Source organism: Meriones unguiculatus, chromosome 1 (genome assembly GCF_030254825.1).
Source record: "Meriones unguiculatus strain TT.TT164.6M chromosome 1, Bangor_MerUng_6.1, whole genome shotgun sequence".
NCBI lineage: Eukaryota > Metazoa > Chordata > Mammalia > Rodentia > Muridae > Meriones > Meriones unguiculatus.
The window spans coordinates 130,075,479-130,100,809 of NC_083349.1; the positions used below are offsets into that span (position 1 = coordinate 130,075,479).

At 42.7% G+C, this 25,331-nt stretch overlaps 1 pseudogene; it reads left to right on the forward strand.

The window, feature by feature from the left end:
- The window catches only part of LOC110558982 (laminin subunit beta-4-like), a 124,939-nt pseudogene that overhangs the window by 97,735 nt on the left and 1,873 nt on the right, over positions 1-25,331 (forward strand).

A 25,331-nucleotide genomic window follows, 5' to 3' on the forward strand; every position in this document is an offset into this window, starting at 1 on the left:
TCTGTGATTTCAAGACCAGGCTGGTCTACAAAGCAAGTCCAGGACAGCCCAGGATACACAGAGAAACCTTGTCTTAAACAAACAAACAAACAACAACAAAAAAGATTAAATAGAGGTGAAGTCTACCAAAAATGCCCTCCTAACATCCCCCCTTTTCAAAAAAAAATGTTCCTGAATTAAGGAACTTAACAGTTGTAAACATAAGCCAAATATTATCAGCAAGAAAATATCCTAGAAATATATGGCACCTGCTTAAAAGTTACACAAGAAAAAAGGAACAGCCTGCCTGTATAGTTGAGGCCAAACCCAGTGACAGGGCCTGGGGAGATCACAAGGCTATGCAAAGAGAAGAGGTCTGTCTCTGCCCCTTGAACTATTATTCTGCATAAGTGGAGCCCGGCATAACTGCTTCTCCCTACTCAAGAGATATCAGACTCCATTTTCGTGAAAACAGCCCCCATTGAAAAGCATAGGAGCTACCCAGTGTCACTTGTGAATCACAGTATGGCTCAAGGAAAACACACGCGAGGGTGAGCTTTAGACTTCAGGCCACTGCTCTGCAGTTGTAGCTGTTAGGGAAATGTCAGGGCAGCGCCAAGAAAGCGGAATGAGCTGCAGGGACATTGTGAAGAAAAAAATCTGAGCAGAGCTTGAGAGCACAGCAAGAGGAAAGGAGCCGTGAGCCAGAGGGAGGTGAGAAGAGAGCGAGAGCTGCAGAGTCCCTCCCACAGGCCATAGTCTGTGCCCTGGGACAGACAGCAGGAGGAAGGCACGGTGCTGCCTGATGGCCACCCGAACAACATCTACTCCCAGCCTTCCCGTGTCTCCCCGGAGAAGAGTCCTGTCTGCTCCTCCACCCTCCAGCCTCCTCGTGCTCCTTCCCCGTGGCCCTGGCGGGTCATTCACAGCTCTTTCCCCACCCACATGTTTATTTCCCGGGCCAGCTGTAGTTATAAAACATTTGCTAGATGAATTGACAAAGGAGATCGGGAGGACAGGGAGGTGAGGGCACCCTGAGCTTAAATGTAGAGGTCAAGGCACCATGTGGTTCAAATCCACCCACTCCCTGTGCGACTTCAAACAAACGACTTCTCCAGCTTCACTTTCTCCCTCAGGAAGAAGAAAGTCTCTGTTTCACAGGACTCTTGCTCGAGACAAGCCTCTTAGCATGGTACCTGGCACAGGGCAAGTGCTTAAGGAATGTTAAGTGGTCACGGCAGTAGCTTTTATTGTTATTGTTGTGTTAGCCCGAAGAAGCACAGTCTTGGAAGTTGAGAATGGAGGGAAGGTCTGTAGAAGAGAAAGATAACTCCAGGAAGCGTTATTTAATGTTCAGATCGCCCCAGGTTCACCCCTAAGATTTCCGTGCAGATGTTCGTTGATCTCCTCAAACCAAAGATGCCTGCTGAACCCAGCCAGCAGAAGGGGCAGAGAACTAGCGCCTGCTCACCGGTTAGACTTCTTTGTCACACGTGCAAATTAAAAGACTGCACAGCCTGGAGCACTGAGGAAGTTGTGAAGGCAGATTGCAGTTGGGCTTCCCCCAACAAGACAGCAATACCCGAGGCTCCATAAAGGGAGCAGAGATAAAACACCCTGGAGAATGTTTCCAAACCAGAGACATCTTTCTGCTTTATCACAGGTGAGCAGCTACTTTCATAGTGGAAGCCTGTTGGCTGCGATGGGTCAGCGCATCTCCTCAGAAGCGATAGTGAGCCAGGAAGAAGCGTGTTAGTGGAGAGTGCAGACTCATCTGAAGGCCAGCTTCCAGCCACCGGTGGTACTTCAGAATTCAGTGGTCTGACTTCTAGGCATACTCAGGAGCGTGGTGTGCCCTGAGTCTTCCGTGAAAGCGCAGTGTGCCAGGTAGGCTGGCCACCAGGGCATGCCTGCACTTCTCCTACAGCAGGTATCTTCTAGATGGAGAAGGCGTACTGCTTTTACCCGAGGCTGGGTCCGGCAGTATGTCTTAGCGGGCATTGAAAGCCAAACAAAGGAGTCTTTTAGATTGGTTTAAGTGAAGCATGTCTAAATAGGTGCTTTAAGATGCATGTGTTTATTCTGCTGGGATGTGTATTCTGGCCATAGCTTAAATGGGTGCTGAGACACTGCAGGCAGCCAAAAGAAGAGAAAACAGATGACCTAGAACAGAATCATCAACACAGTGAACAACTACACAGAGAGGGCCCCTTCCAGTCGAGGGCACCTAATAACGGGGACCATTTTGTGCCATTTGTTTTCACTGATATGCACAAACCCCATCTGCCTCCCTTGATAGCAACAGAGGTCACTTTAAACAGATGAGCTAGTCACAATTTCCCCCAAAGTTCGATTTCTCCTCCAAGTTAGCCTTGGCTTTCGTGTGGCTCAAGTTCAGTTTTAAGAACTATACAATATGCACTAATGATTTCCAGAATGCTGTGTGACTCCGCTGGCACCAGCGTTCTCATGAGAGATGGTGTGGTTAGCTCTTTTTTACCTCATATTCCTTTGCATTTGTGGTTGCTGGAAATTGTGCAGCTTCTACCCAGAAAAATCACAGAAATACAGCTTCTTTATTGCTTGTGGCCACATTAGAATCTCTCTAAATTATTTTTTTCAGTGCTAGAACTTGAACCCAGGGCCTTGCACATATTAGCCAAGCTCTCTGTGATAGAGCTGGCTTCTCAGCCTACTAGAATTCCTAAGTGACTGATCACTCCTTGCAGGAGTTAGCATTAGATTACTTTGGGGATTAGTATTTGTTTAGTATCAGACATTGGGGCAAAGGTTATTTAGTTTAGACTCTGCATTGTTTAAGGAATTGAAATGTATCATTGTTGGGCCCGTGGACATCCAGTTTCCCCTGCACCGTTTGCTGAAGTTCCCTTCTTTTCTCTAGCTTGTTTTTGGCATCTGTGTCGTGTATTATGTGTCTGAAACTATGTTCTTCATGTTCGGGTCTTCATTTTTGTTCCACTGGTGCACATGTCTGTCTGGGTGCCAGGATCATGCTGTTTTTAATACCATGCTTCTGTAATATAGCTTAAGATCTGGGCTGCTAAGCCCTCCATTATTGTTCTTTTTGTTCAGGATTGCTTGTCTATCCTGGGTCTTTTGTGGTTCCATATGAATTTCAGTAGGGTTTTTTTTTTTCTATTTCTGTGAAGAATGATATGTGGGAAGTTTGACTGAGATCACATTCAATCTTTACAATAGCATTCAGTAAAAATTGTCATTTTCATAATATTTAGACCTGTAGCTATTATCTTATGCAGAAACTTACTCCATATGGATCAAGGATCTAAACGTGAAACTTGAGACACCAGAATCTGCCAGAAAAAAAAACATGGGCAGTATCCTACAGGTGTATGGGTGTAGGAAAGTGCTTTTAAAACAAGACTCCATTTAAAGAATTAAGTTCAATTGGCAACCAGGACTTCATAAAACCAAAAGGCTTTTGCACAGCTCAAGAAACAAGCAAATGAAGAGAAAGCCCATAGAATGTGAGTGAATCCACCAGCGATGTAGCTAACAGAAAATTACTATCCAGGGTATACAAAGAACTCAAAAAAAAAAAAAAGCCTGGGACCGGAACAGAGAGTTCTCAAAAGAAGAAAAACTGTCTAAGAAATATCTCAAAAATGTTCATTGCCCCTAGTAATTAGGGAAATGAAAATCAAAACAACAAAATGAGTGGCATCAAATGTTGGAGGAAGTCTCATTCGCTGTTGGTGGGAATGCAAACTTGCCTGGCCTTTCTGGAAATCAGTGTGGAGAACCCTCAAAAATCTGAAAATAAATCTCCCATATGAGGCAGCTATAACACTATTCGGCATCTGTCCAAAGGACTCAACAGTCCACTCTAGAGATTCTCACTCAGCCGTGTTCATTGCTGCTCTATTCACAATAGCTTCGAAAATGGAAACAACTTATTTGTCCTTCAGCGATAGATAGGCAATGAAACTGTAGTAATATACACTATGGAATTATTCAGCTGTAAAGAAAAATGAAATCTTTAACTATGCAGGTGAGTGGATGAATCTAGAAAAGATCATATTGAGTGTGGCAAGTCAGACCCATGAAGACAAATGCCTTGTGTTCTCTCTCTTCTGAGGCTCTTAGCTCCAAATCTTCAGTTGTAAGTATGGTCTTCACTGCTCATCAGGAAACTTCTCTTTGCAACAGATGGAGACCATTATAGAAAACCACAACCAATCAAAATGCAGAGTTGTGGGTGCCAGTCCCAACTGATAATCTAAACAACTGCTGCACCTAAGACTCAGCGATCATTTTGGAAGAGGGGCCGGAAGGCTTGTAAGAGCCAGGGGACCAGGGAGCTCTCTGTAAGATATTTTCTCTTAGGAATGCTAGAAGCCACACCCATAAAATCTTAATCACATGGCTGCCTGAACGTGAGCTGAACAAGAATGACAACAGTGGGCCAAGAAAGTGTCATACCGAACTTTTGCTCTTACCCATGACGCCTGCCTTAAGGATTGTGTATCAGTTTCCTCCCGAAGATTTTCAAGCAAGAAGTCCATTTCGTTCCTCATTCTTGCCAAGTTCCTTCCAGATATTGAAATATGTGCACTGTTTTCAGCTTCACACTTAGCAGAAGGATCTGTTTTCTGATGGAGAAAATGAGGGCAAATGTAGTTACGTTTGCTATATCAATGAAAACAAATGTCATAAAATGATCCTCATTATCAGGTGTCCACAATTAGAAGGCACCCTCTCCACGTAATTTTCATGTGTGTTTATGATTCTGTTAATGGCGCACACATCTCTTTTCTCTTTTTTTGACTTGGGTAAAAGGAAGGAAGATGCAAACCCATGTGGGGACACAGCTATGGGCTGCTCTACCTTGCCATACGTTTCTTTTTCAAAGAGAGAAAAAACATTTTAAACAGCAATTTAAAATGCCTCTCCCCTCCCCCCGATAAAAAAATACCTAAACTGGTAAAATAAGTTTTTCCAATGACCTGTTAGCAATGATAAGTAGATAATAAACAGAGCAAGGCATCTACTGATTCTTGATCTGAAATGACACCCATTGAAAGGATTCAAGATCCATCTGAGGCCAACCAAACCAGAGTGAGGTAAAGCTGCCCACACTAATCCTCTCTGATTTGCAGTCCATCAACAGTGCCTAAGATCTGTATGATGCCTAATGTTGGGCAGTAGAAATTGTGTAATGAGAATGGTAGCTCCTGTCCTTCAGTTACTCCTGCCACTGGAGAGATGGGAGTTAAATATCACACATGGTGTTAACTAGTGCTTTGAAAGCACAAGACAAGCATTCTTCCTGGATTTGTTAGGAAAGGCTGCAGGGAAGGTAGCCATTGACTAGGGACAAATGGGAGAGAGATAGATTTGCAAACAAATAAAATCAGAAAATACACTCAAGGAACGTGTTTTTGATCGTTTGTTTTCCTGATCAATAAAAAACATGATATGCTTTAAAAATAACAGTGTAAGAGCCAGAGGGATGGAAATGTAGGACATGGATGTCTCAACCTATGAATTATGGTTCTACAGAAAATAAAACTCAGGAACCTGGGGTTCTAGCTCCTAAGCTATGGAGTTACAGTTTAAACGAGTCTAGTGAGTTTTAATTTTTAGCTATGGAAATATCTAAATATAAATACAGAATTTTAGATATGAAAAACAAAAGTGCTTAATAACATAGGCTTTACCCAACAGGTGATCCTGTCCCAAGCATTCAGCCCTAAACACACACACACACACACACACACACACACACACTCACACGCACACACACACACACGCAAAACTCAATGAACTCAACAGTCTGTATTTCTCAATTTACCAATATTAATAATAATTAAAAAATATGAGGCCATTAACAAAAGAGAACACAGGCTCACTCCAGAGGCAGATTGCTAAGTTCAAACTCTGGCTTCAGCTCTTACGGTCATTAAGATCACAATCAAATCTTTTATCTCCGAGTCTCAGCTTTATTTGTGAAGTGGGGGTGGCCGTGCCGATGTGCACGTCACAGCGTTTGTAAAGACTGAGGGAAATGGTTGATACATGGTAGAGGCACGTAGGACGCATTCCTGGCCGGAGATATTGTTATCATCCTCAACGTCAAGGTTCTGCAAACTGCAGTCTGAAGACGAAGCTAGTCCACACACTATTTTTTGCAAACAAAATGTCATTGAAACACAAACTTACCTATATATGCCTTCCCTGTAGAATGGGCCGTTGGATGGTTGTTACAGAAATGCTATACCCAGCAAAGCATAAAACATTAATTCTCTGTTCTTTACAAAATAATTTGTCAACTCCTGTTCTATATATAGTTCAGTGAACTAGCTGGATTCTCACGTTAACGCTTATGTAATACTTACAATTGGTACCTTATACTTGTGGCACATTTTTGTCCAGTATTCTATATTATCTCAATCCTCACAGACTATTATTAATGTATAGACTAAAAACCATACTCACACCTAGAGAGTGCACTCTGGGCAACCTGTGAGCCGGATGTCAACACCCTAAATCTGTCATGTCTGTACCTATTACACCCTCCAATCCCTCCCCACCAGACGCAAACTCAAGGAAGTGGCTCTGAAAAAAAACAAAAAACAAAAAACAAAAAACCAGAAAGAACAGAAATTGAGTTAACAAAGAAAATCTAAAATTTGACCCGTTTTCTCCAAAAACATACAAATATAAAAATGGTAGATGATACAGTATTGATAATGGAGATGGTTATTTGGTTGCCTAGGAGATACTTAGTAGGCTATGCGATGTGAGAATCTACTGTTGGGAACCACCACAGGAAATGTCTTGACTTAGAGAGCTAGGCTGCCATTACGATAAAACCCTGCCAGCAAGTTGAACATTAACATGAGTCACTTCCCCTACAAGGTGTGTAGGCAACTAGGGAAGTTGTCACGTGGTTGCTCGCCACGCCAAGTGTTCTCTGCACCAACGCTGAGGGGCATAGGCTATGTAGTTGGTCGCAGAAGTCACTGCCCTCTGACCCTCTCAAGGAATGCCTCCCTGAAAGCCCAGGATACAGAATCTATGTTTCATAATTTGGACAGCCAGGCTGGAGGGTTGAAGAATCAGATAAACACTGTGGAGTTTGTTATACAAAGGTGTAACAGTAAAGAAGGAGATTGTTAGAAAATATTTATTATTTATTTTGATTTTATGTGTATGAGTGTTGTCTGTGTGGTGTGTGTGTGTGTATCACATCCACACATGGTACCCACAGGGATCAGAAGTTGATATCACATCCCCTGGAAGTGCACTAACATGATGGTGTGAGCTGCCATGTGGGTGCTTGACACAGAACCTCTGGGGGAAAATAAAAAGGTTGTCTTCAAAAGCTCCTAACCACTGAGCCATCTCCCCAGCCCCTGGAGTTGTGTTAAAACACCATTTAGCTTGTAATTAAGAAATCACGTGTCCTGCCAAGTGAAAACTGCAGTTTTCTGAAAATTAAAATAAGGACATCAATGTGGATTTTATAAGAAGATGTGCCCATCAGGTGGATGTACAGGAACACACACATCTGAGGAGAAAGAAAAAACTCAGACTGCCACAGGCCACAGACTTGTGTGGACATATTTGCTTGTTCATAAGAGCACAGACCTCATGAAAATGTCAAGATGCAGCCTTGGGGGTTTGAAGACGATACAGATCTCTCAAAGAATAATTTTTATGAATTCAAAGATATATTTCAAACCTTACTAAATTTTAATGTCAGAAATTAACAGTAAACCTGCTTCAGAGGTTTCGCACTCCTTTCTGTGATGATAGATGTGACAACGTGCTGTTTCTTGTGTGTGTGTGTGTGCACGCAACTGTGTGTGGTGTGCACGTGAGTTTGCATGTGTGTACTACACATGTGGGGTATGTATGGAGACCAGAAATCAGTCCTGCTGTTATGCCTCAGGATAGTCATCCACCTTGCTTTTTAAGAAAGATGTTCAATGGTTGATTTGTATGTTGCTCACCAAAATAAGCTAGACTAGAGGGACCCAAGCATCCTCCTGTCTCCACCTCCCCAGCATAGAGAGGATAAGCGCACGCCACTACACTCAACTTTTCACTCGGACTCAAACTCAGCTCATTGTGTTTGTGAGGCAAGCACTTTATAGACTGAACTAGCTCCCCAGACTAACATGATGGTGCTGGTGCTGGTGCTGGTGTGTGTGTGTGTGTGTGTGTGTGTGTGTGTGAGTGTGCGTGCCTGTGTGTCTACCTGAAGAGGCCAGAAGAAGGTGCCAGATCCCCTAGAGTTGGTTCTAGCACTTGTGAGCTACCTGATGTGGGTGCTGGGAACTAAACCTGGGTCCTCTAGAAGAGCTCTTAACCACTGAGACATCTCTCCAGCTCCCTTTAAAATATTTAATGCCAGGCAGCGGTGGTGCACTCCTTTAATCCCAGCACTGGAGGGCAGAGGCAGGCGGATCTCTGAGAGTTCAAAGCCAGCCTTCTACACGGTGAGTTCCAGAACAGCCAAGGCTACACAAAAAAACCCTGTCTCAAAAGTGTGTAATTAATTTAAAAAGTTTTAAAATAAATGAATAAATATCTTATTGCTGAATCTGTAATAATTTGAAATTATTTATTTATGTGCTTTCCTGGTTGTGTTTCCAAATGAGCATCATTTTTAATCCCCTAGCTTTCTGTAAGGTTTTGGCATCTCGTCTTTTTGCGGTGGTGGGATCTCAGGACCTCACAAAGACCAGGGAAGTCCTCTGCTGTCAGACAACACCCCCAGCCCTCTTTCAAGCTTTTCAGTATGCACTCTAGTCTTTGGTTTTCCAAATACAATAATGGCATATCGCGTTTTCAACAATATACTTAGAACAAATTTTAAGGATTGGATATTCATCATTTGCTCTTTTTTTTTTTAATCTCAAGAAATAAAAATGAACAGTTGCTTAAAAGAAAATTTGAAGAAATAGAAGCCAACACCTAAGAAAAAGGAAAATGTAAACATGGGAAATAGGTCCTTGGGCCAAGAAAAAGATAGAAAGCCAGGCTTGAAAGACCTCAGTCAAGATACACACACACACATTTTTCCTTGCTTTCAGAAAAACACTCTGAGCCCCTCCTGGGTGTCAGATTTAGTTGGGAATGCAACAGCAATCCTAACAATGCAAAACCCCATTTTAGACCTCAGTGGTTAAGAGTCCTCAATTTCTCGATGCCTTTAAACAATTCTGCTCCTCTTTCTCAACAAGGGACTTCTCCCAACACTGAAATGAGCCCTGATTGCTGCTAGGTTCTTCTTAAGTTGATCATGGTGTTAAGCTGTGCGTGTTAAAAGATAACTGCTGACGTCTGCATTAACAAGATCTGGTTTAATCAGCACAGGTTAAGTAGGAACCGGGAAGAGAATGAGAGCGAGATCGTCCTGTTGACAAAATGATGGGCTTTTTTCTTTCTGATTAGAGGGCAGGAGAATGCCAGCAAAGACTGTGAGGTTTCTCAGGAATCTGATGTGACAGCAGATGGCAAGCAGAGATGTTTTCAAGGTGAGGTAATATAGTTTACACCCTCATCTCTCTCTCTCTCTTTCTCCCTCTCTCCCACTCTCTTACTCTCACACTCACTCTCTCTATATATACACGTATATCTCCACCCTTCATTCCCTCCCTTTCTCTTTCTCTATCTCTCCCTCCCTCATTCCTCCCTGTTTCCCTGTCTCTCTCTGTCTCTGTCTCCCTCTCTGTCCTCTACACCCAGCCTCTCCATATATGCATGACATGGGCCCCTGCCAGTCTGAAGCTCCATCATCCTATGGCCTCTGAGATTTCACCTGTATCACTTGGTGCATTCTGATCTTAACTGCTTTAGAGAATTAAACCCAGCTCTCCAGAAAATTAAGATACACGTCTTAATAATAGAAAGACTTCTTTTTTTGGATTACCACTTGCTAATGGCTACAACTTAAATCCTTTTTCACAAAAGCTGTATGGTTCAAATTCAGCAGGTCACTTTTGTGGGGAAATAAAAGGCGATCTTTCCCCCATTCTGTTTGTCCCTAATTAGCTCTACTTCTGTCACAATTAATTTATTTAATAAGGCTCAACTTGGCAATGTTATCCTGTGATTTCTTACCCCCACCACCTATAATTTGTTGGAACCTCAAGAAAAGAACCCATGACCTTTTCCAAATCACACAATTAAGAATTTGCACTTCTTAATTGTGCATATCAGTTGCACAATTCTTCCCCCCAGGATGAGGTAGAGGGGTTTCTCTCCACAGCCAGCTCTCAGCATTAGCTCATTTGTGAAAGGAGAAATATTTTCTTGTTAGCTTTCAAAGAAAGTGCATTGTTTAATTTGAGGAATGTTTAGAGTAACTATTTAACCTATACAGAAGAAGTTCCTTTTAACTTGTTAAAAATGGCCACCACTAAGATAAGAAGGGCTTAGTCATTAAGCCTGTGTTTTAGATTTATATTAGAAAAATTCATGCATGCTATTAGGTCAATATGTGATCAAGTAATGATTCTGATCACCAACTATCTTGTAAAAGGTAAACTAGAGTTATTATGAAGACATAATAATGAAAAAAATTAATAATCATCAATTTCAAAAAGTCCTTTCAAATGAATCTATAGTTTATTTATATACACTTGTATTTAGTTTTTTAGTGGTCTTTTATTTAGTCCAGCCAAGTAAATAATTATCACTGGACTTCCTTAATTTCTTTCTATGTTCCTTCTTTTTTTTTTCTTATTCCAGATCAGAAATACAAGTGACTTTGAAGATGAATAAATGAATCTTTTAATTAAAAAATATTGAAAAACTTTTTATTAGTTAAGTTTTTAAATGAGGATGTTTTATCTTTTTTCTTTATTTTTTTAAGTTAAATTTGTATCTTATAATTTATTCACTTTACATCCCTTGTCTCCTCCTGATCCTACCCTCCCTCCCTCTTTCCCCCTAGTCCTCAGAAAGGGGGAGCCCTCCTCCCCTACCATCTGACCCCAGACTATCAAGTCTCATTAGGACTGCCTGCATTTTCTTCCTCTGTCCTGGCAAGGACTCAGACACACACCAGGGGGAAATGATCAAAGAGCGAGCAACAGAGTCCATGTCAGAGACAGCCTCTGCTCTCCTAATTAGGGAACCCATATGGAGACTGACCTGCCTATCAGCTACATCCAAGCAGGGGGTCTAGGTCCTTTCCATGCATGGTCCTTGGTTGGTGCATTAGTCTCTGCAGGAACCCCAGGGGCCCAGATTTGTTGGTTCTGTTGGTCTCTTTGTGGAGGTCCTGTCCCCTCTGGGTCCTTCTATCCCCCCACTCTTTTTCCTACAACTCTATCTGCTCTGCCCAAAGTTTGGCTGTGAGTCTCATCATCTACTTTGATTTCCTCCTGGATGGAGTCTTTCAGATGGAGTCTTTCTATGGTAGGCTCCCATCCTATCCCTTCTCTTCAATTGCTTCCAGTGTCTATTCTATTTACTTTTTTGAATGAGAATTAAGTATCCTCCCTAGGGTTCTCCTTATTATTTAGCTTCTTTAGGTCTGTGGATTGTAGTATGTATTATATAGCTAATATCCACTAATGAGTGAGTACATACCATGCATGTCTTTCTGGATCTGGGTTACCTCACTCAGCATGATCTTTTCTAGTTCCATCCATTTTCCTGCAAATTTCTTGATTTCCTTGTTTTTAACAGCTGGGCAGTAATAGTCCGTTGTGTAAATGTACCACAGTTTCCGTATTTATTCTTCAGTTGAGGGACATCTAGGTTCAAGTGGCTCAAAGACCTCACATAAAACCAGACACACTAAATCTGTTGGAAGAAAAAGTGGGGAAGAGCTCATTGAACTCACTGGCACAGGAGACAACTTCCTGAACAGAACACCAACAGCACAGGCTCTAAGATCAACAATCAATAAATGGGACCTCGTGAAAATGGAAAGCTTCTGTAAAGCAAAAGACACTGTCAACAGAACAAAATGACAGCCTATACACTACGAAAAGATCTTCACCAATCTTACATCAAGAAATTAAACTCCAACAAACCAAATAATCCAATTAAAAAAGAGATACAGAACTAAAAGCAGAATTCTCAACAGAGGAATATCAAATGGTGGAGATTTTAAAGAGATTTAAATTGATGCTCAGCATCCTTCATCATCAGAGAAGTGCAAATCAAAACAACTCTGAGATTCCCTCTTACACCAATCAGAATGGCTAAGACCCAAAATTCAAGTGACAACACACGCTGACGAGGATGTGGAGAAAGGGGAACCCTCCTCCACTGCTGGTGGGAGCGCAGACTTTTGCAACCACCTTGGAAATCAATCTGTGCTTTCTCAGACAATTGGAAATATCTCAAGACCCAGCTATAACCACTACTAAGCATATACCCAAAAGATGCTCTACCATTCAACAAGGACATTTGCTCAACCATGTTCATAGCAGATTTATTCATAATACCCAGAATTTGGAAGCAACCTAGTCTTATCTTTTTTTAAAAAGACAAAATGTACTCAGGGCAGTTGTGGTGATATACACACCTTTAATCCCAGTACTTGGGAGGCTCTCTGAGTTCAAGGCCAGCCTGGTCTACAGAGCTAGATCCAGGCCAGCCAGGACTACAAGGAAGAAAGAAAGAAAGAAAGAAAGAAAGAAAGAAAGAAAGAAAGAAAGAAAGAAAGAAAGAAAGAAAGAGAGAGAGAAAGAAAGAGAGAGAAAGAAAGAGAAGTACTCAAAATTCATAACCATTCTAAATTATAATTAGAAATTATACATCTAACTCAGAAACAAAAAATAAAACATTTAATCTTAAAAGTCTTTATGGAAGAATAGCAAAGTACAGTCCATGCAATATTTGATAGTAAGTCCTAGAATTTAGTCAAAATTGAAAATGAACTTATTTAATATTTTTTTAAAAGTTCAGCATGTTAAAGTCAAGATTCATAATCATCTTTGGTGACACAAATGGCGTGAGCGCAAAACTTGCCAGATTTTGGTCAATAGCAAACACTGTCGTGAGATGGCCCTAAAATTTTGATTACTTGAAAAGTTGCTGACTGGCTATCTGTGCCTGGAAGAGAAACTTAGAGTCCGTGTTCATTGTATGGTTCATTTCAGAAGAGACTTGCTTTGAACCCCAGAGAACTGTTAGTTAAACATAAAGCACACGCCATCCACTCAGGCAGGCTCAGGACATCGGGAGATGAGCTACGCCTTAGACTTTCATTTCCACATTCGGTACTTAGCACTCTCTGTGTGCACTCAGTGTGAACTGAGCTTCACAGGTTCAGTAACCTGTGAAGTGTCTATGCCTGTAGGAGACACCCAAGTCCTTTTTCCTATTTCAGTGTTTCTGGGGACCATATCAGCATCTTCTAGTGCAAGTTTTCACAGCATGAAGAAATCAACGGCTGGGGAGATGGCTCAGTGGGTGTTACACAGGCATGAAGACCTGAGTTCAGATCCTCAGCACTCATATAAAAAAGCCAGGCACCGCAATGAGTACCAGTAACCCTAATACTGCAAATGCAGAGAAAGGAGGCGTGACAGGGCTCACTCACCAGCCGGTCTAGCCAAACCAGCAAGAGATTCTGCTTCAAAAGCAAGTTTGAGGGCAGTTGAGGAAGATGCTGACCTCCACATGTCCACACATGCATGCACACATACACGTGAGCACACAGAGACAAAATCAGGCGGAAGTGAGCTTTGACTAACAACCAGTTAAAAACGAATGGCCTGGAATCATTCTTCTTGACCTGTTATTCGTTCAAAAGAAAATCAGCCAGTGAATTACTCTGAAGGCCTGAGGTTGTCTGAACTCAGATCCCATGACTGAGAAATGTTGTAGTAATTTCTGCAGATGCAAGTCTATTTAAATAGCAAAACAAATGATCAAAATGGTCAGACTCATCTCATGGACTTGTAGCATGTGGTCACGGAAGAGGAAGATATACGCAGTCTACTTCCATTCTAATTCACTGGTTATTAGGTCTGGGTCCTTATTGTTCCTGAACAAACAGTGGATTGGGCCAGAAGGATTGAAAAAAAAAAACTATGACAGATTATTTTAATTCAAGGCACAGATAATAATTATTAAAACTAGGTATAGAGAAAAAAAATTCATACAAGAAACTCTCCTATGCTCCAAGTCCCAAGACCCCTGGTGTCCAGGCCCCTTCCACGCCTTGCAGTGCTCTTTTGTGCCCAATGCCGTTCCGCTTTGCCTAGCTCTAATTGCCCAACTGAAATGGTCACTGGATTGGCCATTATGACTTCTGCTTTGCTCTCTGAATTTTACAAAGCCATGTGTCACCTGTCCCTAAAAATTCTACCTACAAACATTTAAATCTCTAATTTCATAATAAAAGCAGAACATATCTGATGAAAGAGCGATTCAATTAGGTTCAGTTTTCACTGGAATTCATTTTAATTAGAAAAAGTTATGATTTCTTTAAAGTACCAAATGTTTTAAATGTGGTTTTAATTTATTCACAAAAATTTTATTGCCCATTTAAAAAACATTGGAGGATAAAATATGTTTTATGTTAAGTAAAACAGCATGGTAGTGTAGGTCTTAATGCCAACACATAGGCGACATAGTGAGCCCCAGGCCAGTCAAAGCTACAAAGTGAGACCTTGTTTCAAAAACAAAACAAACAAAAAAGAAAGAAGGAAGGAGGGAAGGAAGGAAGGAAGGAAGGAAGGAAGGAAGGAAGGAAGGAAGGAAGGAAGGAAGGAAGGAAGCAAACATCAGCAACAATAACAACAAATCAATGCTAAAACCCTTCTCAGGATCCCATTGCCTCCTGGGCAAAGCCAGTCAGCTTCACCACACTCACAAACTTGTGCCCTCTGCTCCCAGCCTTTGCAGACCCATGTAAGCACACTGCTCTCCTGAAAAGATAGACCGACCTTCCTCCCTCCCTCCCTCTCTTCCTCCCTTCTTCTCTCCCTCCCTCCTTCTCTCCCTCCCTTCCTGCCTCTTGCCCTACCTCCTGCCCCTCTCCCTGTCTCTCTCTCTCTCTCTGTTTTTCTGTCTCTGTCTTACTTTCTCTTTGACATAACACTGGAGATTGAGCCCTGACCCTCACACAGACACCAGGCAAGCATTAAACTATTGAGCTATACACACAACCCTTCTTTTGTTCCAGTTTTAATCTCAAGACAATATCTGCCTAAATTGCCAAGGTTGGCCTTTAACTCAGACTGTAGCCCAGGTTGCCCTCAAACTTGTGGTCCTCCTGCCTCAGCCCCCTGAGTGCTGAGATTATAGGTATGTAGCACCAGGTCCAGGCATGCAGTTTCTCAAACCACGACCTGTGCCTTGTACAAGTGCTTCAGCTCAGATCGCCTCTTTCCACTCCATGGATTTAACCAGCTGTCTTCCAACCTGAGCTCCTATTCCTGTTTCAAATCCTTTAGGAAGTATTTCTTCTTCCAAATCCATAGCATTTTACCTTCCAATGGGATCAGAAGCTCTTCTGTTCTGTGACCGGGATTTGCATACACTGACTTACATCTCCCAGCCTGACCCTACACCACTGGGGATATAGTGCCCAATGCGTGTCTAAATTTCTCTGTGCTCTAGCATTGTTCCCTGTGCATGGTGAGTGGTTAGGAAGGTGCCAGACAGCAACAAATGAGACCACGCTGCCCCAGGACACTCTGATTGCCTGTCCCCCACTTCAGTTCTCAAACAGGGTCAGCTTGACTTTTCTGAAAAGCCAGGCTATATCTAGATTTGAAATTGTCTTTATGTTATTCATAGTGGTCAAATTGCTTTCTTTGCATAGGCCTTTGGAGAGTAGCATTAGGAATTGATACCCAATTTAGTAGATGAGCAAACGCTGCAAAACTTTTAATGGTGGCGCTGGGGTCAAAATGGAGTTATGTCAACTTAAAATACATGGCTGTCCCTCTCATTCATTGTGTTTAGACTGAAATGGCAGGCATCTAAACCCTTTAATTGATGTTGAGTATGTACTTCAATACTCTTCAGAGGACAGTTTGGAGCATATAACTATGTTCCAAGCCATTAGGTCTCCATGCTTCTAGTGGCCATTTGTTCAATAAGAATTCTACACTACATAATAATACTTCTCACAGAGAGAAGGGATCGTTGAGGATGAGGAGGCCTTAAGGGACACACTCAATCTCCCCTCCATTGCCAAATGCCTAAATCCTGCCTCCTTATTTAGAGGAAAGCATGTTTACAGAAGACATAGAAAAGGTTGCAAATCGTGAACTTGACACCTGCCTTCACATAACATCACAAATTCTAACCCACAAGCTTGACAAAAATACAGAAGCTTCTGCAACACTGAAACATCAGGACAAATAAGGACAGGCTCACCAAAGTGGATGAAGCCCAAAAGCTGCCAGTGAAGGGCAGGGTAGCTGAGTAAATTAGCTTGCTCAGGTATATTCATTCACAGATCATCTGCTAAGAGGCCAACAGAAGAAGGGTTTGCCAAGATGCTATATCATGGCAATCAAACTATTCTGTAGGAGCTGCATGTCCAACCAAATTGGAGGCTGGGCTCTTTTTAGACAATGCTGGCAGCTGTGATGCAGAGTGAAGGATTAGAAGGATTAGAAGGTGTGGCTTTGTTGAAGTGGGTGTGGCCTTGCTGGAGGAGGTTTGTCACTGGTTTTGAGGTCTCTCTTTTTCTGTCTTTCTGTCTGTCTGTCTCTCTCTTTCTCCTTCACTACCACCCCTTCTCCCTGCTGCCTGCAGGTCAGGATGTAAAGCCCGCAGCTACTATTCCAGTGCCATATCTGTCTGCTTCCTGCTATCATGATCATGAACCAACTTTCTAAAACTGTAAGAAGCCCCAATTAAATGCTTTCTTCTCTAAGTTGCTTTGGTCATAGTGTTGTTTTGGTCACAGCAGTAGAACAGTAACCAAAACAATGTCTTTCAGTGTTCTGAAGCCTCTGAATATCGGTGTGTATCAGAAAATGTTAGGGACCTAATCATATGCCAAGAGATGGTTGGAATGCGGTATGATTTTCATTCTCTACCTGTGTATGGATGTGTGTGTGTGTGCATGTGGCACACATGTGTTAGCACAGCAACCCACATGCCCTGGCATGCACAGAGGTCAGAAGACAACCTGAAGTGTTGGTTCTCTTCCACCTTGTTTGAGATGGAATCTTGTTGTTGTTTGCTGCTACCTATGCCAAGCTGGCTGGCTCACCAGATTCTCCTGTCTCCTCCTCCCATCTCAACGCAGGAGCACTGGAATTACAGAGATGGGCTGTTGGCAGGAGCACTGGAATTACAGAGATGGGCTGTTGCATTAGATTTTAATTATGCTCTTGGAATTTGAACTCAGATCTCCTTACACTTTCATGCCAAAGGCTTTACTCACTGGCCCATCTCCCTAGCTCCTCTTTTCCTGTCTCTGATATCTTCTGAAAAAAAAAAAAAAAAAAAAAAAAAAAACCTATGATAGCAAATACTTCATGTTTTCTCCTATATGTGGATCCTAGATTTAATATTTAATAGTGTGTGTGTGTGTGTAAAATGCTAGTGCACTGGGAGTTACTAGAATGAAATATTGTGGGAATATAGGTTTCACTGGAAAATAAAAAGGTTCCTTAAGTTCAGACAGAAAAAAGATGGCCACTGGAGTAGAGAGTGGGTTAGATCTAAGCACTCCTAGCGACACTTCACAGGTGTCTGCCCCGTGTTCCACTCTTCCGGTGGGCGTGGGCTGCTCATTGTTGTTTTGAGCCCCCAGATCTAAGTATCTGCTGACTGTTGAGGTGAGCTTGTTCTGAAAATGGTCCGTATCACTTGGAATGCTTGTGATTTTAACCTCTGACTGGCCCCGGAGCTGCTGGAATGTCAGCGAGGATAAATAACCCTGAACAAACAGCCAGAAACCCAGCCCTTTGGTCCTCCAGCCCCTGTTCCTCTCCTCTGTGAGGCCTCTTCACCCTCCCTCCCCCACCCCAACATTACTTAGAGAACACTGCATGCCTTTGAAAAATCAGAGTGTAGGAATTGATTTTTACATGCAAAACTGCCTGTATCTGGTGAAATCTGTATGCCCTGGTTATGTATGTGCACTGCTAACGGCATTTACATATAAATCCTATTTCTCAAAATGAATGCTTCAGCAAGTTGCTTTGCTTGAGAGGAATTTAAATGGACTATAAATAATTCAGTAAAATTTTTGGTTGAGTCTCTGGAATTCTCAAGGTGAAGTGAATGAATAATGGCATATTTATCTAATCTGATATGTTAATGTCTTGCCTTAGATGGCCTGTTAAGACCTGAGAAGACACTGAACAGGTTGCAACAAGCTCAGATCACTGAAGGCCAGGAAAACTCAGCTATCACACAGCTAACTGCGAGACTACGAAAGGTAAAGCAGAATGTACTGCAGGTATTTCATCTTCTCCAAACTAACCTGAAATAGATTCTGAAGGTGGGAAACACAATTGCTTTTGCATATGATAATTTCATTCTTGCCCCGACCCTCTGATGGAATTGTAATGAGGCTACCTTGAGATTTTGGTGGGACTTTGCGCGTATTTAGTGTTCTACATTAATGTTAATTGTGTTATACTAATATTGATGGAATTGTGCATCGGATGATTGTACTACAGAACCCTTCTAAGCATGACCCGGGACAGGGGTGAGGGGTAGGAAGAAGCATGTAGCAGGTGCTACTGTCAGCGTAGGGAACTAAGACTCAGAGAAGTCATGTCACTGTCCCAAGTCACACAGCCACTTACAGGTAGATTTGTGGACAGAGCTGCTCAGTTCTAGTTGAGAACAGAGTTTAAAACTCACCAACTGGCCACTTTGCTGAAGGTGTTTGTCAGCTGTAGGAGTTCCCTTGTGGAGTTTTTGGGGTCGCTCACATATACTATCATATCATCTGCAAATAGTGATAATTTGACTTCTTCCTTTCCAATTTGTATCCCCTTGATCTCCGTCAACTGTCTTATTGCTCTAGCAAGGACTTCCAGACTATGTTGAAGAGATATGGAGAGAGTGGGCAGCCTTGTCTTGTCCCTGATTTCAGTGGGATTGCTTTAAGTTTCTCTCCGTTCAGTTTGATGTTGACTATAGGCTTGCTGTATATCGCCTTTACTATGTTTAGATATGTGCCTTGTATCCCTGATCTCTCCGAGACTTTAAACATGAATGGATGTTGGATTTTGTCAAATGCTTTTTCAGCATCTAGGGAGATTATCATGTGGTTTTTTTTCTTTCAGTTAATTAATATGGTGGATCACATTGATGGATTTCTGTATATTGAGCTACCCCTGCATGCCTGGGATGAAGCCTACTTGGTCATGGTGGATGATATATTTAATGTGTTCTTGTATTTGGTTTGCAAGTATTTTGTTGAGTATTTTTGCATCAATGTTCATAAGAAAGATTGGCCTGAAATTCTCTTTCTTTGTTGAGTCTTTGTGAGGTTTAGATACCAAGGTGACTGTGGCTTCATAGAATGAGTTTGGTAATGTTCCTTATGTTTCTATTTTGTGGAATAGTTTGAAGAGAACTGGAGTTAGCTCTTCTTTGAAGGTCTGGTAGAATTCTGCGCTGAAACCATCAGGTCCTGGGCTTTTTTTGGATGGGAGACTTTCGATGACCACTTCTATTTCCTTGGGGGATATAGGACTATTTAAATGATTTACCTGGTCCTGATTCAATCTAGAAACCTGCCACAGAGGGCCTCTGAAAGCCTCTGCCCTGCAGACTATCAAAGCAGACGGTGAGACTTATGACCAACTGTTGGGCAGAGTGCATGGAATCTTATGTAAGAAGTGGGAAATAGTAAGATCTGGAGAGGACAGGAACCCCACAAGGAGAGCAACAGAACCAGAAAATTTGAACACAGGGGTCTTCCCAGAGACTCACACTCCAACCAAGTACCAGGCATGGAGATAACCTAGAACCCCTGCACAGATGTAGCCCATGGCAGTTTAGTGTCCAAGTGGGTTACATAGTAATGGGAAGAGGGACTGCCTCTGACATAATCTTATTGGCCTGCTCTTTGATCACCTGAGTGGGGAGCAGCCTTACCAGGCCACAGAAGATGACAGTGCAGCCACTCCTGATGTGATCTGATAGACTAAGATCAGAAGGAAGGAGAGGAGGACCTTCCTTATCAGTGGACTTGGGGAGGGGTATGCGTGAAGAAGGGGGAGGGAGGGTGGGACCAAGAGGGGGTAGAAGGAGCTTATGGGGGGATACAAAGTGAATAAAGTGTAATTAATAAAATAAAATTTAATTTAAAAAAACCTCACAAACCATTGAACTAAATACTCCTCCTGGTTTCAAGATTGCTGCAGCTTATCCCAAGTGAAGCTGAAAGGATGTCCCAGGTTTGTAGAAGCCAGCCCCCTTTCAACCAGGAGATGCCAAAAGACCAGGAAGGCTTAACCCCCTGGTGTGATGGATGTCCATCTTCTGTCATGTGCTCTTCCTCAGAGGGGTCCCCATGTCTAGGCTCTATTTATAGATCAGGCACCCTGAGGAGAAAAGCAATAAAGAAGAGAAGGGGAGGCATGAAAGAAAGTAACCATGTCGGAAGAGACTGGGGGGGGCATCTTTCCCTTTCCAGATACACACTCTAGAACAATGGGAAATGCAGCCAGAGCCACCTTGCTCTCTGGCTGCTTTGTACTGCGGTGCCCCACAGCCAGGGAGCAGCGACAGGGACTCTTTGGACCACAAAGGGCAAAGCATTTACCATGTCTCTGTTTACTGAAACAGTGTTCAAACTCTGGCTGTAGAAGAACTCCCATCTATACCTAAGGACGTGGATTTTCATATCGTAGAAGATGGTAGACCAATACCTTAAGGAATGCTTCTTAGTAGAAAAGAACTAAACAAGTAACACAGGATGTCAATAAGAAACTGAAGTTTCCCCAGAGGCCAGAATGACAGGCAAGCATAAATCCAGAGAGCTCAGCAAGTGCTCACCTCGCAAGGGCAGCAGGTATCTGCCAAAGTCAATCCCTCTTTCCCCCTTTTTCTCTCTAGCCAATCAAATTGCCTCTGGGTAGGGCAGTACTCAGTTCCTACAGGAATTGCAATCCACTGTTGGCTCTTATGCTGGCTAGTTTCTATGTCCTCTTGAAAGAAGGCAACTTCTTAGATTTATGGTTGTGAGCCTAGCCTTTAACAGCTGAGCCTTCTATCTCTCCAGCCCAGGAGGCAACTTCTTTTGAGAAAATGCCTCCCTAAGATCCGGCTATAGGCCAGCCTATAGGGCATTTTCTTAATTGACAGTTGATAAGGGAGGAAGGGCCCAGCCCATTGTGGGTAGTGCCACTGGGGTGGTGGCCCTGGGTGCTGTAAGAAAGCGGTTTGAGCAAGCCATGAAAAACCAGCCAGTAAGCCATACTCCTCCATGGCCTCTGCATCAGCTCCTGCCTCCGGGTTCCTGCCCAGTTTGAGTGCTGCCTTGGCTTACCTCAATGGACTGTGACTCAGAATATGTAAGCTAAATAAACCTTTTCCTCACCAAGTTGTTTTTGGTCATGGTGTTTCATCACAGTAGGAAAGTAGCTAAAACATTTCTCATATGAGTTTGAAGTTAGGATTCACAATACCAAAGCAGCCTCCAAACCCAAACTAAAAATGTCATAAAAAGTGGTCCTCAGATGCCTGACAGCGGCAAGCAGAAATGCCCTCTGAAGGACCTTGAGCCAAGCTTCTAAGAATCAAAGAAGGTACAGCATATGACCACTCAGCCAAACACAGGATACAGTCAGATTTGCAAAACAGTTAAACAGGAGCTCTGGATACAGTCAGTGGAAGGAAGGAATGCAACATAAGAGGCTCACTATTGTTGTATGGGAAAATGTGGAGGCTACCTGGACCAGACAGAGAATGGGAAAATGTATTCTTCTTTATTCAAATGATGAACACATTACATGGGTAAAAAAATAAACTAGAAATATATATTCACTCATATATTCAAGTATATATAAAAGTATTTAAAATATATTTTAATATGTCCATATCTATCCCTTATATATATAAATGTGTGTGTGTCCATCATATGGGTATGTGCAATTGTGCATGTGGTATATTTACACATGTGTGCACACTCATGTGGAAGTTAGAGGTTGACATCAGGTACCTTCCACAATCATTTTTCCTTTAACCTTATTTTTAAAAAATTAATTAATTAATTTCTTTTTTTATTAGTTACATTGTATTAACTCTCTATCCCAGCTGTATCCCACTCCCTCAATCCCTCCAAAACCTTCCCTCCCTCCCTCATCTCCTCCCTGCCCCTTTCCAAGTCCACTGATAGGGTGGGACCCCCTCCCCTTTCATCTGACCCTGTTTTATCAGGTATCTTCAGGACTGGCTGCAAAGCCTTCCTCTGTGGCCTAGCAGGACTGCTCCTCCCTTGGGGGGTGGGGAGGTCAAAGAGCCTGCATTTGAGTTCCTGTCAGAAATAGTCCATGTTCCCCTTACTATGGGAAACCAATTGGTTACTGAGCTACCACAGGCTTCATCTGAGCAGAGGTTCTAGGTTATATCCATTAATGGTCCTTAGTGGAGTGTCAGTCTCAGAAAAGACCTCTGTGCCCAGATATATTTGGCCCTTGTGGAACTCCTATCCTTTCCACGTCATACTAACTCCTCCTTCTTTCATATGATTCCCTGCACTCTGAGTCTTAGTATCTGCTTTGATACACTGCTAGGTAGAGTCTTTCAGAGGCCCTCTGTGGTAGGCTCCTGTCCTGTTACTTGTTTTCTCCTACATCCAATGCCCATCCCATTTGTCTTTCTAAGTGAGGATTGATCATCTTATCCCGGGTCCTCTTTCTTGTTTATCTTCTTTAGGTGTATAGATTTCCTTATGTTTTAATTATTTTTTAATAATGACAGTTTATTCACTTTGTATCCCAGCTGTAATACCCTCTCTCCTCCCCTCCTAATCCCAGCCTCCCTCCCTCTTCTCCCACTATGCCCCTTCCCCAGTCCACTGATAGGGGAGGTCTTCCTCCCGTTCCATCTGACCCTAGCTTATAAGGTCTCATCAGGACTGGCTGAATTGTCCTCCTCTGTGGCCTGGCAGGCTGTTCCCCCCTCAGGGGGAAGTAATTAAAGAGCAGGCCAATCAGTTCATGTCAGAGACAGTCCCTGTTCCCATTACTAGGGAACCCACTTGGACACTGAGCTGCCATGAGCTACATCTGTGCAGGGGTTCTAGGTTATCTCCATGAGATAGACTCTCTCACAAGAGCTCCTGGACTCATCTATGCTGGCTGACCTGTGTGAATTCTAGTGATCTTGCTGCCTCTACCTCCCCAGCACTGGGATTGTAGCCATGCAAAGCTTTAATGTAGATGCTAGAAATCCAAGTTCAGGTCCTTGTAGTTGTGCTACAAGAACTTTACTGAATAAGACACACACACATACACACAAACACACATACAGACATACACATACACACCACACACACACATGCCACAAGCATAATTTTCAATTAAAATGTTGTCCAAGGTGTGCAACATTATATTTTGCATAGAATTAAAACTTCTAGCCTGGTGTGGTGGTGCACATCTTTAATCCCAGAGCCCAGGAGGCAGAGATAGGTGGATCTCTGTGTTTGCGACCAGCCTGGTCTACACAGTGAGTTCCAGGACAGTCAGAGCTTTGTAATGTAATCCTAACTCAAAAACAAAAACAAACTTCTAAACACAAAATACGGTTAGGAATGCAGTATACGCCCAGGATGCAGTATAAAGCCAGCAGGAATGCAGAATGACAAGGATGAAATTCAGCTAGCTGTCCTGGGGTGGGAGTGGGGAGATACATGGGAGCAGCACCCCAGGGCGCTGTCTCACTGTCAGAGCTGTATTCCTAAACTGGTTGGTGGAGACAGGGACATTTGTCCTGTTTTAAAAAATGCTTCGAATAACAGAGTTTTGTTGTTGGTTTGCTTCATAAAGAAATTTTATTTTCTTTCTGGTCTTTAACCCAACAAGTTAAAACTCAGTCCACAGAAATGAACACTCAGCTGGACTTAGCAAAGTCCAATAAAATGAATCAATAAACCAAACACCCAAACAACAACAAAAATAAAAACAAAAATAAGCGATAGCTGAAGAATGGAGTCTCTCTGCTGTGGACCACGTGAAACAGGCTCCAGGAGCCAGCCATCAGGGTGAAGGGTCAAGCCGAATCTGCTGGCTGTCAGGCTGCATGCACTGAAGAATTTATTCTCCTACCATTGTCACCAGGGCCCACACTGCTTCTTTGCAGTCTAATCCTTTAACTACAGTTCCTTGGGTCATCACCCAAAGTTCCGTTAATGGCGGTCCGCATTCACAGGTTCCTAATGTAGAGGGGATCTTGTGCAGTGGGAGACAACAGCCTCTGATCAAATCCTGTTGGGGTGTTTCCTTCCCTCCCACCTGTCCAGGCATGCTTCATGGTGCCCTGGTCACATAGCCTATCTGTCGACATCTTCCTGAACCTGCATACTTTAGTGTTTTGCGTTATTAACCTACATTGTGTGTCTCTGCCCTTTGGTTCAGTCCCACAGCATATAATCAGACAGTGAAGGAAAGTCGCCCACTGAAGAGCAGATCCAGTTACAAGCACTGGAGTGAGTTAATTAACTGCCTGTGGAAAGTGTCCACTCATTTAGCTTACAGAAAGAACCTATCAACACACCTTCTTAGTAGGAAATCTCTGGTTGGCTGTGTGAATAGGGGAGCTTACACGAAAGGAAAATGTCGGGGTTTTTACAACTGGTTTGTTCACTTGCTTTGAATTCCTAACATGCTGGGTAAACTTTCCATTGCTGGAGGAGCTGGGAGCATTGCTGCAGAGTAGACATTGAGCAAGGGGCTTGCTTTCACCTCCTTCCCAGCTCCATCCTCCTCCCCCAGCCCAGCCTTTGTTCATCTTCTTGCCTCTGGGTTATCAGCCATACAAGCTGAGGTTGAAGATTTCCACTTGAATTACAGCGGAGCTTCATGCCACTCCGCTACTTTCCTCCTTGTCTCCCACCCTCCCACATTTCTCTCTCACCATTTGCCAACCAAATAACATATCCTGCGTCTTCTAAATCTTCCTTGCTCCATCCTTCATCTTGGATGTGCAACTGTTTACACAACTGAACCAGAGATTGGGGAAGCATAGATTAGGTCATTCTGTCTTTTGTGTCTCCCACTACAAAAGACTAGAAGGCCATAAACACTTATGGGCCCATTGATGATGCTTCACTATGCTATAAGAATTAATATTTTATACCTAAAAACTTTATTTTAATTCAAGCTGGATTTTTTTTCAAACTTTTTTAAAAGCATACAAATAAAAGCCCTCTTAGAAAACACAAGTGACTAGACAACATC